General features: G+C 48.0%; 1 long non-coding RNA gene across 1 annotated transcript in view; it reads left to right on the top strand.

Moving 5' to 3' along the window:
* Positions 1 to 324: 324 nt before the first annotated feature.
* The window catches only part of LOC101042465 (uncharacterized), a 67,662-nt gene continuing 56,124 nt past the window's right edge, over positions 325 to 11,862 (top strand). The window contains exon 1 of the long non-coding RNA XR_165261.3: positions 325 to 1,181. This is a non-coding gene — a long non-coding RNA (uncharacterized LOC101042465). The remainder of the gene's footprint in view (positions 1,182 to 11,862) is intronic.

Genomic DNA, 11,862 nt, shown 5'->3' with positions numbered 1-11,862 from the left:
TTATTTGCTCTAAACCTTTAGGAGTATCAGAATATAGCCTACATAGCATCAGGTACTAAGCCAAAAAAAAAGCTTCAAGGGCACCATTTTTCATCTATGACCTTGCCTGTGTCACCCCCCAGCCCCCTCCAGAAACCTTGAGTTGGCCGAATGCAATCACGGCAGCCTTTTGTGGCTTCTTGAGCAGCTGCTAAGCATCACATGGATTCTGCGCATTCTCAGTGCTTCTCATAATTTAAAAATGCTTGAAGCCGTGGGAGGCTGCCCAACCCTCTGCATCATTCAAAAGAAAACCAGGAGGCAGCAGCAACTCTTCATTCTTGCAGATAAACATTCTCCAACAGCTGTTAAGAGTTAGATTGCTCTACCTTCATTTAATTCCTTGGTGCTTTACTATTTGAACCTAGCATATTCTTGAAGCGTGAGAGATGGATAGAAAAGATGTAAGCCATGTATACTTAAAAACAGGGCACCAACCTCCCTAACAGACAGCTTTGAAGAGATGATGATTTTAGCTCTGTGAATTGTTATGTCAGAGGAATACATGCAGAAGAAAAGAGGCACCGAAATAGGTTTTACCAGAGCAAAGTAAACCTGAACACTTAAAACAATGAGAAATATCTCATCCTTCTTTCTACTCTGAACTGCCTTGGAAAGAGCAAGAATTTCACACGAGCCTGTAGCACATTACAAAATCTTAGTATGTGTTTGAAATTCAAATGCACATAAAGTTCATGCATTTTATTTTCCAGTTGTTCTCAAGACTCCTAAATAAAGCATTTCCCCTGTGTGGGCGATCCTTGGGTCCCATGTGGGGTCAGTGTTTGGGTCTCTCTGAGAGGATCAGGAAGGCTGCTCTTCCAGGAAGGGCTGCAGGGACCCTGGGAACCGGACCAGCCCAGCTCACAAGTATGAAGAGAATGTCGGGAGAGGAAGTGGTGGCTATGAGTCAGCATGAGTCATCTCGTTCCAATGAGAATGAAGGCTGAGGTGTGCGCCTTTTTTTTTTTCCTTCTTAGTCGTGTGGACATCATTGGGAATGGAGGGAAATGAATGACTGTATGGTTGCTACTTTTTAAGTTTCAAACTGACATTCCAGGCAAGCGCAGCCTGAGCCTCTGCTTGTCTTCAGATCTTCACAGCACAGTTCCTGAGGAGGTGGAGCCACCAGCCTCTCCCTGGTGAGTATGCGTCTGTCATTTTTAGGGTCACTTCTGCAGTTTGCCTTGGAGTCTGAGCTATGGGAAAGGCTCCTGCGTCCTGGGGGGCACACTGCATTTCTTTCAGACTTTGAAGATCTGTCGTTTTAGAAAAGTGGCTGCCTGTGCCCTCAGGCCTACGATTACTGTCTTATAGCGTGACTGTCAGGAGGTGTTTCTCAGTTCTTCGTTGTGAGGATGCAGATGCCAGTTGCACGTTATGTTGCCTTGGAAGAGATTGTGGTGCTTGGCTGGAGAATAAGCTGCTCGGGACTCCGAGAAGCCGAAGTGAAGCTTAGAGATGGAAGTGGGTATGCTTGTGCTAACCCGGGGGGTGCTGAGGTTGGCTGAGCTTCCGCTTCGCAGAGGTGGAGGAGAGGCAGATCCTGAGCCATTTCTGGCTCCGTGGTCTGAACTGCCCAATTTCAGTGCAAGAAATGCCAGAGAGGCAGAACTTTGGCTGCCTTCTCTAAAAGCATATGAATGATTGCGGGAGTTAGTTTACGTCCCTTCCTTTTTCTTAACATTGAAAGTCACAAACTGTGGTAAAATCAGGAAGAATGTAAAAATGCTGGGGGCCAGCGCTGGGGGTGGGGGACTGGGGAGGGCTGAGGAAGGGGCCGCTCAGTCTTTGAGCCTGACTTGACCTTGATAGGTATTTCTCAGGCTGTTAGTATTCCGATGAAGCTTAGCTTTACTGTCAAGTAAAATACAGGAAACACTTTTTTAAAATGTTGTTCTAGTTACTGTAAATGAAACGGTTAGAATGTCATAAATACCTTATGATAAACATTTTTCAAATTTGCTTAAAAAGCAGCACATCAGTAGGCAGGGCATGACAGGGAGCTTTTTCAGTACAGTCATTTGAGTGTGTGGGCTTCCTGGGTTAATAATGAGTCAGCACCCAATTTCTAAAATTGGAGCAGCTAAGAGAATTCAGTCTGCTCCTTAGTACAGCACTGTGGCTGGCCGGTGCCCGCAAGAAGGCTTGGCTGGTGGATCTTTGGTTAAAATCGACTTTGGATGCCTCCCTTGTATAAGTGACCAGCTCCCAGCTTGGGTCCCAGCTCCTCTGGGCTGTGGCTGAGAGGGCCCTTTTGCTAAGGGATCTGTATCTAAGGCAGGAGTGCACACATCTGGCTTCCAAACTTTGGCTGATGTTGACGATTTTTAGGTTGTCTTGAGCGAACAGGTTGAACACAGTTTTTGAAATGAAAAACGTAGTGTTTAAGGCTAGGGCCGCGGAGGGCTCAGGCTGCATCTGGAGCCTTGAGATGTTCTGCTCGCACGTCACCCTCGCCGAGGGATTGGGCGGGAGACTCGGTCACCGAGGGAACTTCAAAGTTGGCGCTCTGCATGTGACGCATAGCGTGGGAAGATTAAGTCAGCTTAAAATGAGAGAGCAAGGTTCCAAGGAAGAAAACCTCCCCAGAACCTTACTCTTTCATAGATAAAGGAAGACAAACATTGAGAAAACTTAAAAACTAACGTGAGATCGCTGGGCTGCAAACCAGCAGCTCCAGGATTAGATGCAGCCCTGGTGAAGGCATCTCCCACCAGATTCTGTTTGGCCTGCTCAGGATTGTTTTTCTGTGTTGAGATAACTGTGGGTGGGGTCTGTGCTCTCCGGATCTCAGGCCCTGCCACACCCTGATGCCACAAAGCTTGGAGAGTGTGATCAGAGGGAGGCTCAGAAGCTGGGCTAAGGGCCTGCCAGCCTTGTGGGGCTGCCGAGAGGATCCTGTGGGTTAGCATCCGCCTGACCCCCGGAACAGGGCCTGGATGGAGAAAGACCTCCATCAACACTAACTCTGTTAGGCTGTCTTATTAATCTGCCCTCTGAAGGCATTTGGGTTTTTGGCTCTTGAGTTTGCTCTAAGGCTTTTTCAAGAAAGATCCTGCAGATCCAACATGGGCAGTGGTTGTTTCCAAGGCTGCTAAGAATCCCGGCACCAACTGGGAGCCTCTGCAAGTCAGGCACCAGGCATTTCTAAGCCGGGAGAATGGCCCCGCTTGTCTCTCTGGGTGAGTCCTCTTCGTAAGCTCTTGGAGACCTGCCAGCTTCATGAAGATGGGAGCCTATAAAAGGCAGACTGCCTCAGACAGCGCTTCAGTGTGTTGTGGACACCAACACTCTCCCATGCTTGTTTCAGAGACGGCGCCGGGCCCCAGACATGTGCTTATCACTGGGTCCCATGTCCTTCAATCCTTTAAAGCGTTTTGAGGAGGCTGATTTTTATCCTAGACATTGATCATGTTCTTTCATGCAGAATTTGGGCAGCTGTGTGGACACTCCTAAGTTGAGTCACCTCCTACCTATGGGTGAACAAGCCTATGGGGGGGATGATATGATCACTCTGTCATCAAGAGATAAGGCCTTGGGCATCCCTGCATATAGAGCATTTATTAACATGATTTGTTGCTTGGTCATGTTTCCCTAGCTACCAGAAGGAGCTGATGGTTAAGTGTGGATACAGGCAGGGGGTACAGAGTGAAACCTAGGGTAGAGCTGAGCATGCCTTTTAAAGGCTACTGAACTACAAAAATGAAATGCAGACAGTGATGACAGCTGGAAGTTGGCCAGCGTCCTGTTGTCGTGGTGTCCTCAGCCTAGAGACTGGCCTGTCGCTCACCGGGCCTGTCCCCCATGCTCTACCTGTCTCAGCACCTGGACCTGGTGTACCTGGTCTACCTCATGCCCAGTGTTTTCTGAAGTACCTAACGGGTGTTCAAGCCTTGGTTGTGGTGTGGTGAGCTCATCCCCATGTTGGGCAAGTTACTTCATTCCTTGGTGTTCTGCCTTCCTCATCGTAAAATGCGAATAATTATAGCCTGAATGTTATGAGTTCTTGTGAAGAGTTTATGATGAGCACGCAAGTTACAAGGAGACACAATAATTGTTACATACATACTCATTCATTCAGAAATATAACAGACAGCTTAGTATCTCTACCTGGGTCCCTCTGCCCTGTGGGAATCCGTAAAGAACTGATTCTCATCCCCCGAAAGTGAGATCCCTCTCGTGTCATCAATTACATGGCATGTTCTGTATTCACAGGACATTTATTTATTAGGTAAATGGGAAATCCTCCTTGGTTCTCTCCAGGAAAGTCTGGGGTTCTGGATGTCATCATTATCACGATCACTGTCATCCTCACTGACATCATCACAATAAGAACTCTCACTGCATTCAGCCCCAACCATATGGTGGCAACTTTATGGACATTCCCTTTAAGCTCCCCCAACCCCAATATCCACCCTGGAAGATAGGAAGGATGGCAGGTTCCTTAACTCACTCACGGCCACGGGGCTCTCCAGCAGGTATCAGGCACAGCGTCTGCTTCAAAGAATGCAGCGGTGACAGGGGAGTCCCTTGCACTCACTCAGGACAGGAGAATCGGGAAAAGCAGGAGATCTGCAGGGCTTTGTGTGTAATCCAACCAGACTGACGCCACAGGTCAGGACCCCCAGGACAGTTGGCCTCAGACCTACCCTGGAGTGGAAGCAGCTGGATTCTGCCCTCACTCTTCCTGTATAAAGCCAGCTAGAGTAAATTTCTAGTCATCTAGATTCTGGTTATTTGGAAATGATCACAATATCTGGAGATGACTCATACTGAAAAATATTAACTAAGATACACTTAAAATTGAACCCAGGGTGAACGTAACATGGCCTTTCCTCGTCAATTCTGAAGAAGATCATTGAAGTTTGTGCAGTGCCTCAGAAGTCAGATGCTCTCTTCCATTCTGCCAGAGTCCTGGCGGGTCCTGACGAAGTATTGCTGTGTCCTTCTGATCACTCTGCCTTCTCCAGTGTCAGCCTGTCAACGTGAAGCATTGAATGCTTTATACATCACCATTCTCATTGTTTAGGCTTTGAATGCTGAGAACGATGGGCACTTTGTTGGTCAATTGTAGATGGTGCTAACTTGTGGGGAGTTTTTTCCCTGCAACTTCCCCCTTTGCCATAATCTAGAGGACCTCCCTCTGCCCCCAGTGCTGTGACTAGGAAGCTGTGGGCCTGGCTCAGAGCTGCTGGGCAAGGATTGGACTCCCTGTAGGTTCTGGAGGGTTCTGGCTAGATCACAGAGCTCAGGCAAGGAAAAGCCAGTAATAGATCAGAAGGAAGTTAGGCCATCAGGAAGGAGGAGTGGGCAGGATGCTTGGTGGTCTCAGAGGATTCCTTCTGTTGAAAAAAAAAAAATAGATGTTATTGTACTTTGTGCAATCAGAAAAGCTAAGGGTGATGGCAGATCTTATCCATTGTGGTTTTCCTGCTTATCTTTTGCTTTTAGGAGTGATTACCCTGCAAGTGAGGGCTTCTGCTACAGGAGCTTTTAGCTCTTCTCTTCATCCTGTCCTTTATAAAATATTTTGGACTAAAAATCACAGGATTTTCAATGATGGCAGAAAATGTATTATCTTCGTTGTTATCACTGGACAAACCACTTACAGAGTGTGAGAGGAATGCAGAAGTTTCTAACAATGCAGCTAGATACAAAGGAAAATTTGTAAAATTGCAAGGGCTCCAAAAAGAGTCAGGCTTAATTTCTCTTGCACAGAAAAAGGGTTCTGTGGCCCTTTCTGTCCTGTCCTCAAACAGGAAGCAGGTTTTCTGGGACAAGGGTCAACAGGCAGCCAGTTCATCCATCTGCCTACTCTGCCATCCTTAGCACTGGCTCCCTCCCTCCAAGTTGTCTTGCGGCTTCAAGTAGGCTGCTGGAGCTCCTGCCATCACCTCTGCCTTCCAGACAGAAGAGAGGAAGGAAGTCGGGGACAAAAGGCAAAGCCTCCTAGATGTCAGACTCCTTTCCTTGAATCCCCAGCTAACCCTTTCAGCTTAGCTTTTCACTCGCCACCCTATCTGTGAAGGAGCTGGAGGAGAAAGACGGAGGAGTGAGGCAAGGCCCTGAGATACTGCAGAGCAAGGATCACACAGGAGGGGACCCAGGTCCGAGATGAAATAGCAGCAAACACTGTCCTCCCAAAACCCACCGCCTCCACATGAGCCCGATTATGCCAATAGATAATTGGTATGTGACAGGTCCAGCTTCTCTGCCCTTTGACAAGGTTGAGTTATGTGAATAGACTCCATGTCCTCGGAGATGAACCTGTTCTAAAAATTCTAAGTAACCAGCCGTTTGGCTCATTGCTGGAAAGTACTTTGGCTTTCAAAGCCAGGTCGAGACCATTTCTTTGCTGCACTCAGTGGACATGGTCCTGACTCAGGAAGAGTTGGCTTTGAGGGAAGGGCTGGGTCTTGAACCCAGTCACAGCAGAGATTCCTGGTGTGCTGCAGAAGGTGAGAGTAGCCCCATCTCCCTGTGCCAGTCTCCTGGGGGAATTTATGATGGCCTTACATAATTGAGCTTATGTATGTTTCACTAGAAAGACAAAAATAGGTGAGACCTTGTCTGCCAATTCACCACCACCTTCTTGGGGTCTAAGAGCCAGGCTGTTGGTTCAAAGTTGGGCTCCTCTGTGTATTAACAGTGTGACCCTCAGCCCATCCGTAACACCTCTTTGTCCCAATTCCACGTCTGAACGATGGGGCTGATAATGATAGACTCTGCCACATATGGTTCGTGAGGATTAAGTGAGACCACATGGGCAAAGGATCCGGAACCATGCCTGGCCCTAAGTCATCCCTCAGTCAACAGAATGGTGTTTGACTTGTTTTTGTTATTTTATTGAGTACATGATAAATATTGGTTAAATGCATGAATGAAAATAAATCCTACTTGATTTTAATACAAAAATCAAACAGGTGACTTCTAGCTCTTTAAGTTATCCTCCTCCAAGTTGTCCAAAGTGCTTGAAGCCACCATCTCCCTGGTACCCTTCCTGATGCTTCTGGTGTGGGCAATGTGGTTATTTAACAAAGTAGACTCTGGTGACAGAGGTGCTAAGTGATTTGTCCCCAGATCCACTCACAGGACAGAGTCCTGTGATACAATATCTGTCTGATTGTCTTCAGTGCTCTGTTGTAGAGACTTCTAATATGCATTCTCTTCGGCTTCCTCTGTTGTCAACCACAACCCTGTGTTGTTAGGGACAACAGTGTACCTGGTTTTAAAACGGCATTTCCTAGTCTTCTTTACAGATAGGGTGGGCAATGAAAGATGTAGGCTGAAAGGGTGAGCTGGGGATTCTAGAAAAGCTCTCTAAAGGAGCCTGGCATCTAACGGGCTAAGCCTTTTGCATCCAACTTCCCTCCTTCCCCCATCTGGAATGCAGAGATGATGGCTGGAACTCCAGCAGCCTTCATGAAGCCATAAGACAATGTAAAGGAAGAAAACCAGTGCTATGGATGCAGACCAGGCAGATGGTCACAGGCCTTTGGGTGACCAGATACTTTGTCTGGAGAGTTGACTATTTTTGGAGCTGGATGCAGAGGAAGGAGGGGAAAATATTCCTGCTGAAATTCAATCTGCAGGTGTGTTTGTGAAGGTGTCAGGGTCACCTCTGTGTGGAGCTGCCTTTCAGGTCTCTGGTATGGGGGTAAGGGTCATGGTCTCGGGGTGACACCCAGGGACCCCAGGTGCTTTGGTCTTTGCAGAGCACTTTCTTATGAAAAAGCAGAGTGTGAATGCCCTGGCAGAAAAATAAATGTCATTCAGGCTGATTCATTATTATACATTCATTTTCATTTATTTGTGGTTTTCCTCTGATTTTAAAATAAATCAAAATTAAAATACCTTTGCAGGCCTGTAACAGTATCACAGGCCCCATGCACTGTGCCCAGTGTGCCCAGCAGACATGTAGGCCCCAGAAGGGCAGAGAGCAACCACAGAAGGGCTTGTGCTGGCCAACATAGGCTGGTCTCTCCAGGGGCGGCTCTGGAATTGTGGATTACTCAGAGCTGCGTGCTGAGAAATGTGGACCTAACTCTTGCCTCTGAGGAAGGCAAGTAGGCTTGGTTTCATGTATTGCTGGTGAGCCTGACATCCTCAAGGCTCACTCAAGCTTTGGAAATGACAGGCAGGATTTTAGAACAGGATTCTCTGTCCTGTCCCTGTTTTAATTTCATCCTCCTTATTCCCTCTGTAATAATGTGCTATCCTGGCTCAATGTATTTGTTTAGTGGGTATGAATTCCAGTCTGTAATGCTAAGGTATCAAATATGTGCCATGTCTTTAATCTAGAAATCTCTAAATTATATTAAATCTGCTTCAAGCTCACCCTGCCCCACCTCACCCCCTCCACCTGGTTATTGGGAGATTCAGATTCTGTCATTACTGCGGATCCTTGCTTGTTGCAATGGTCCAGGTGTCATCAAACCATCTTGGGGTTAGGTGATGCCAGGAAACCTGGGCGGGAGCATCCATTGTCTGCGGTGGCTGCTACCATTGCAACTTTGACCCCTGGAGCCTCAGTGCGTGGGGGGCTCTGGGAGCTGCTCAGGGCCTGCTCTAGCTGGGTGAACCCCACACTGCTTATGATCTGTCCTCTAACCATAGGCTCTGCTGCTGGAAATGTGTCACTGCTCTCCTGGCCACGGTGTGAGCTCCCAGTCTTAGCAACTGCGCCAAGCAATATCTGATGGGGCACCCTCTGTGCGCCTTGTTCTGCTTGCTGCTAGCTGCTGCTGGGCCTCTCCCAGCCTGGGCCTCCTGTCTCAGTCCAAAGGCCAAAAGATGGCAGTGACAGTAGAGGAGGCAGAAACAGAAAACTCTCAGAGGACCCGGGGAAGTCACAAGGTGGCTTCCTGTGGCTTCCCAAACCCTCTAGCACAGCCCTGTCAGATAGAACCTTCTGCAAGAATGGGAAAGTTCTGTATCTTTGCTGGTCGAGGCAGTGGCCACAAGCCGCATGTGGCTACTATGCAGTTGAAATGTGGCTACTGTGACTAGGAACTGTATTGAAAGTTTTATCTAATTTCAATTAATTTTAATTTAAATGCCACAGCCTCATGTGGTGAGAAGCTACCAGGTTGGACAGCACACATGTGAAACACAGACTCCTGATCTGGGAGCTTTGAAAGATGAACTGTCACTCTGATGAGGTGGAGGGCCTGAATTGAGCCCTGTGTGACACTCAGCAAGTGTTCAGAGGGGCTGGAGATCCCTCCAAGATGCACAGTCCCTGGGTCAGGAGCAGTGGCTAGTCGGTCAGGGTCCTTGGCCTCTGTCACGAGTGGCCATTAGTGGAAGCCTCAATGTCTCCACCTCCAGTGGGCTCTCAGGCCTCACATGCCCATGCCAGGGTAAGGGAGCCTGTTGAGGAGGATGCCCTGGCACCCAGAGCATCTCTGCTCTTTGTCCTGAGGGTGTCCTTGGGCTGGGGGCCTCAGATGCAGGGCACATGCAGCCAGCCTGTACAGCCTTGCGGCACGTGCACATGAACTTTCCTGCATGGAGTAGACAGCCTTATTCTTGTTTGTGTAAAGCCATTCCAGGAACTATAAGTAGTTAGATTGGCATATAGAAGCCTCAGGCTTGGTTCTTGTTAGTAGCCTACAAATTCCCCAAACTTTACTTTTTGGGTTTTTTAAGGGAAAAGCATTACACTATGTTCAGGCACAACTGACAAGAAACATACAAGCTGTGGGTGAAATAAGCAGACCCGGGGCCCCAGGCCTGAGTTTCTTTTCTCTCCCATGCCCTGCCTGCTAAACTTACCTTGAGCACAAACGATGTCCTTCTGTGTATGGGATCATGGACTGAGATGCGGGGCTGTCCCTGCCCTGAAGTCACCCCTCAAGTTCCCCACATGATTTTACTCCTGACTACTCCCCAGTTTGCTGTAGTTTGCTGGTCCACGTGATCTTGGAGGGGCTCACGAGGCACAGTGTTGAAGCCACCACCAGGGCTGAGCCTCAGCTCAGCCAGCTGCTTACTGCACGCATGGCAAGTTACTTAGCACCTGCTGACCTCAGTTTCCTCACCTGTTAACTAGCAATAGAGGAACAATGACCACAGCGAGTTGTTCTGAGGATGCAAAAAGTTCTCGCATGAAAAATTCTTAGGAAAGTGCTGCAACGTAATAGGTAGTCAGTAGCCTTAGCTATTTGGATTGGAATTAGTGGCTTTTTGCCATTTACTCCTGACCATAGGAATTGTTCTCTGGGCCCCATATCTCCATTCCAGCAATGATCTGTCTCCTCCAGCTCTGGCATTCGAGGAGTACCACAATTTTGCGTCTGTGTTTCATTTGATGACACACAGGGGCAGAATTAGGTGTAGCGTAATGGACAACTAAGGGAAGAGGTTCAATTGTCCATGTGTTTAGTTATTTATTCGTTATTCAATGAATGTTAACTGAGGCCTGTCAGGGCAGGTGGTAAGCAGTGCGGTTGTAAGGGGGGCTGTTAGTAGGGGAGACCCAGGTGCTGGTGTGCTTTCCTATATGAATATGGCAGCTACTGCAAGGACATGAAGAGGTAATCAGGGACACTCTGGGGATGTTAAAAACTCTGTTGATATGGAATCAGAATCCCTGGGCCAGTCCTGCCTTCCTCTTGCTAGCTGTGTGGATACGATCAAGGGTCCTCTTTGATCCTCTGTGATGCATGGGCGAGGTGACCCACAGTGGCGGATGCTCAACCATCCGGCATGGAGCCATCATCCTTACTTAGACACTCTTCACTTGGAATCACCATTCTCAGTGTGAAGGGCACTTTCCACCATAGAAGCCCCTCTCTGTGAGCCCTCAGAGGGCTGTCTAATCCGTAAGCCCTTTCCCTCCCTCAGACATAGCCCAGCGCATCACTGCAAAGCGCCAACTAAGAAGACGATATGTACATTTTCCAGACCCTATTCTCTGGCACATCCATGTTTTGGACCTAGCTCTGCCCCCGAGGTCATATAAGCATAGCTATGATGGGAAGGATGGTCATAATTCAACATGCTCATACATATCCATGGAGCACATATTCTGACCCAGAAGCCGCTGAATTCTTGCGTGAGCCCCAGCTCCTTCACCACCAAAGCCCTTCCAATTACATGGACCTCACCACTTGTGTTCAAGCTCTTCCTTCTGCTCATGGTTCCTGGAAAGACTCTTGATGTGCTGAGGTGTTTAGCTACCCTTGACCTTGTGCTGCCTTCCACAGCATCTACTTGGCCATTTCCAAAGTCCCTCTCCAGGTGGGCACAGTGACCTCCCTTGTCTGGTTTTTGGCATCCATACCCATCTGCTGGACCCGGGCACTGCACTTGCACCGGGCTGACCTCCCTGCCTCTCTGTGTGGGAACATGATACAAAACCACATCTCTCTCATTCTGCATTTTTTTGGTTTTGATTTTTAGAGACAAGATGTCACTCTGTCACTTAAGCAGGAGTGCAGTGAAGCAATCAGAGCTCACTGCAGCCTTGACCTTCTGAGCTCAAGTAACCCTTTACCTTAGCCTGCTGAGGAGCTGGGACTACAGGCATGTGCCACCATGCCTGGCTAATTTTTAAATGTTTTTTGGTAGAGAAGGGGGTCTCTATGTTGTCCAGACTGGTCTCAAACTCCTGTCCTCCAGTGATCCTCCTGCCTCTGCCTCTCAAAGTGCTGGGATCATTCTGAATATGAGGTGGTGACTGTAAAAAAAAAAAAAAAAAAAAAAGTTTTTATTTTTAACCCTAAGTAGAAGTTTATATTACCCTTGGTGTTGTCTTTTAGATTTAGTCCATGTCTTCTCTAACAGAAAACATGAGGCTTCATGTCACCTACCACT

Source organism: Saimiri boliviensis, chromosome 1 (genome assembly GCF_048565385.1).
Source record: "Saimiri boliviensis isolate mSaiBol1 chromosome 1, mSaiBol1.pri, whole genome shotgun sequence".
NCBI lineage: Eukaryota > Metazoa > Chordata > Mammalia > Primates > Cebidae > Saimiri > Saimiri boliviensis.
The sequence above is the reverse complement of the archived record's forward strand: the minus strand, read 5'-3'. Positions and strand labels throughout refer to the sequence as shown.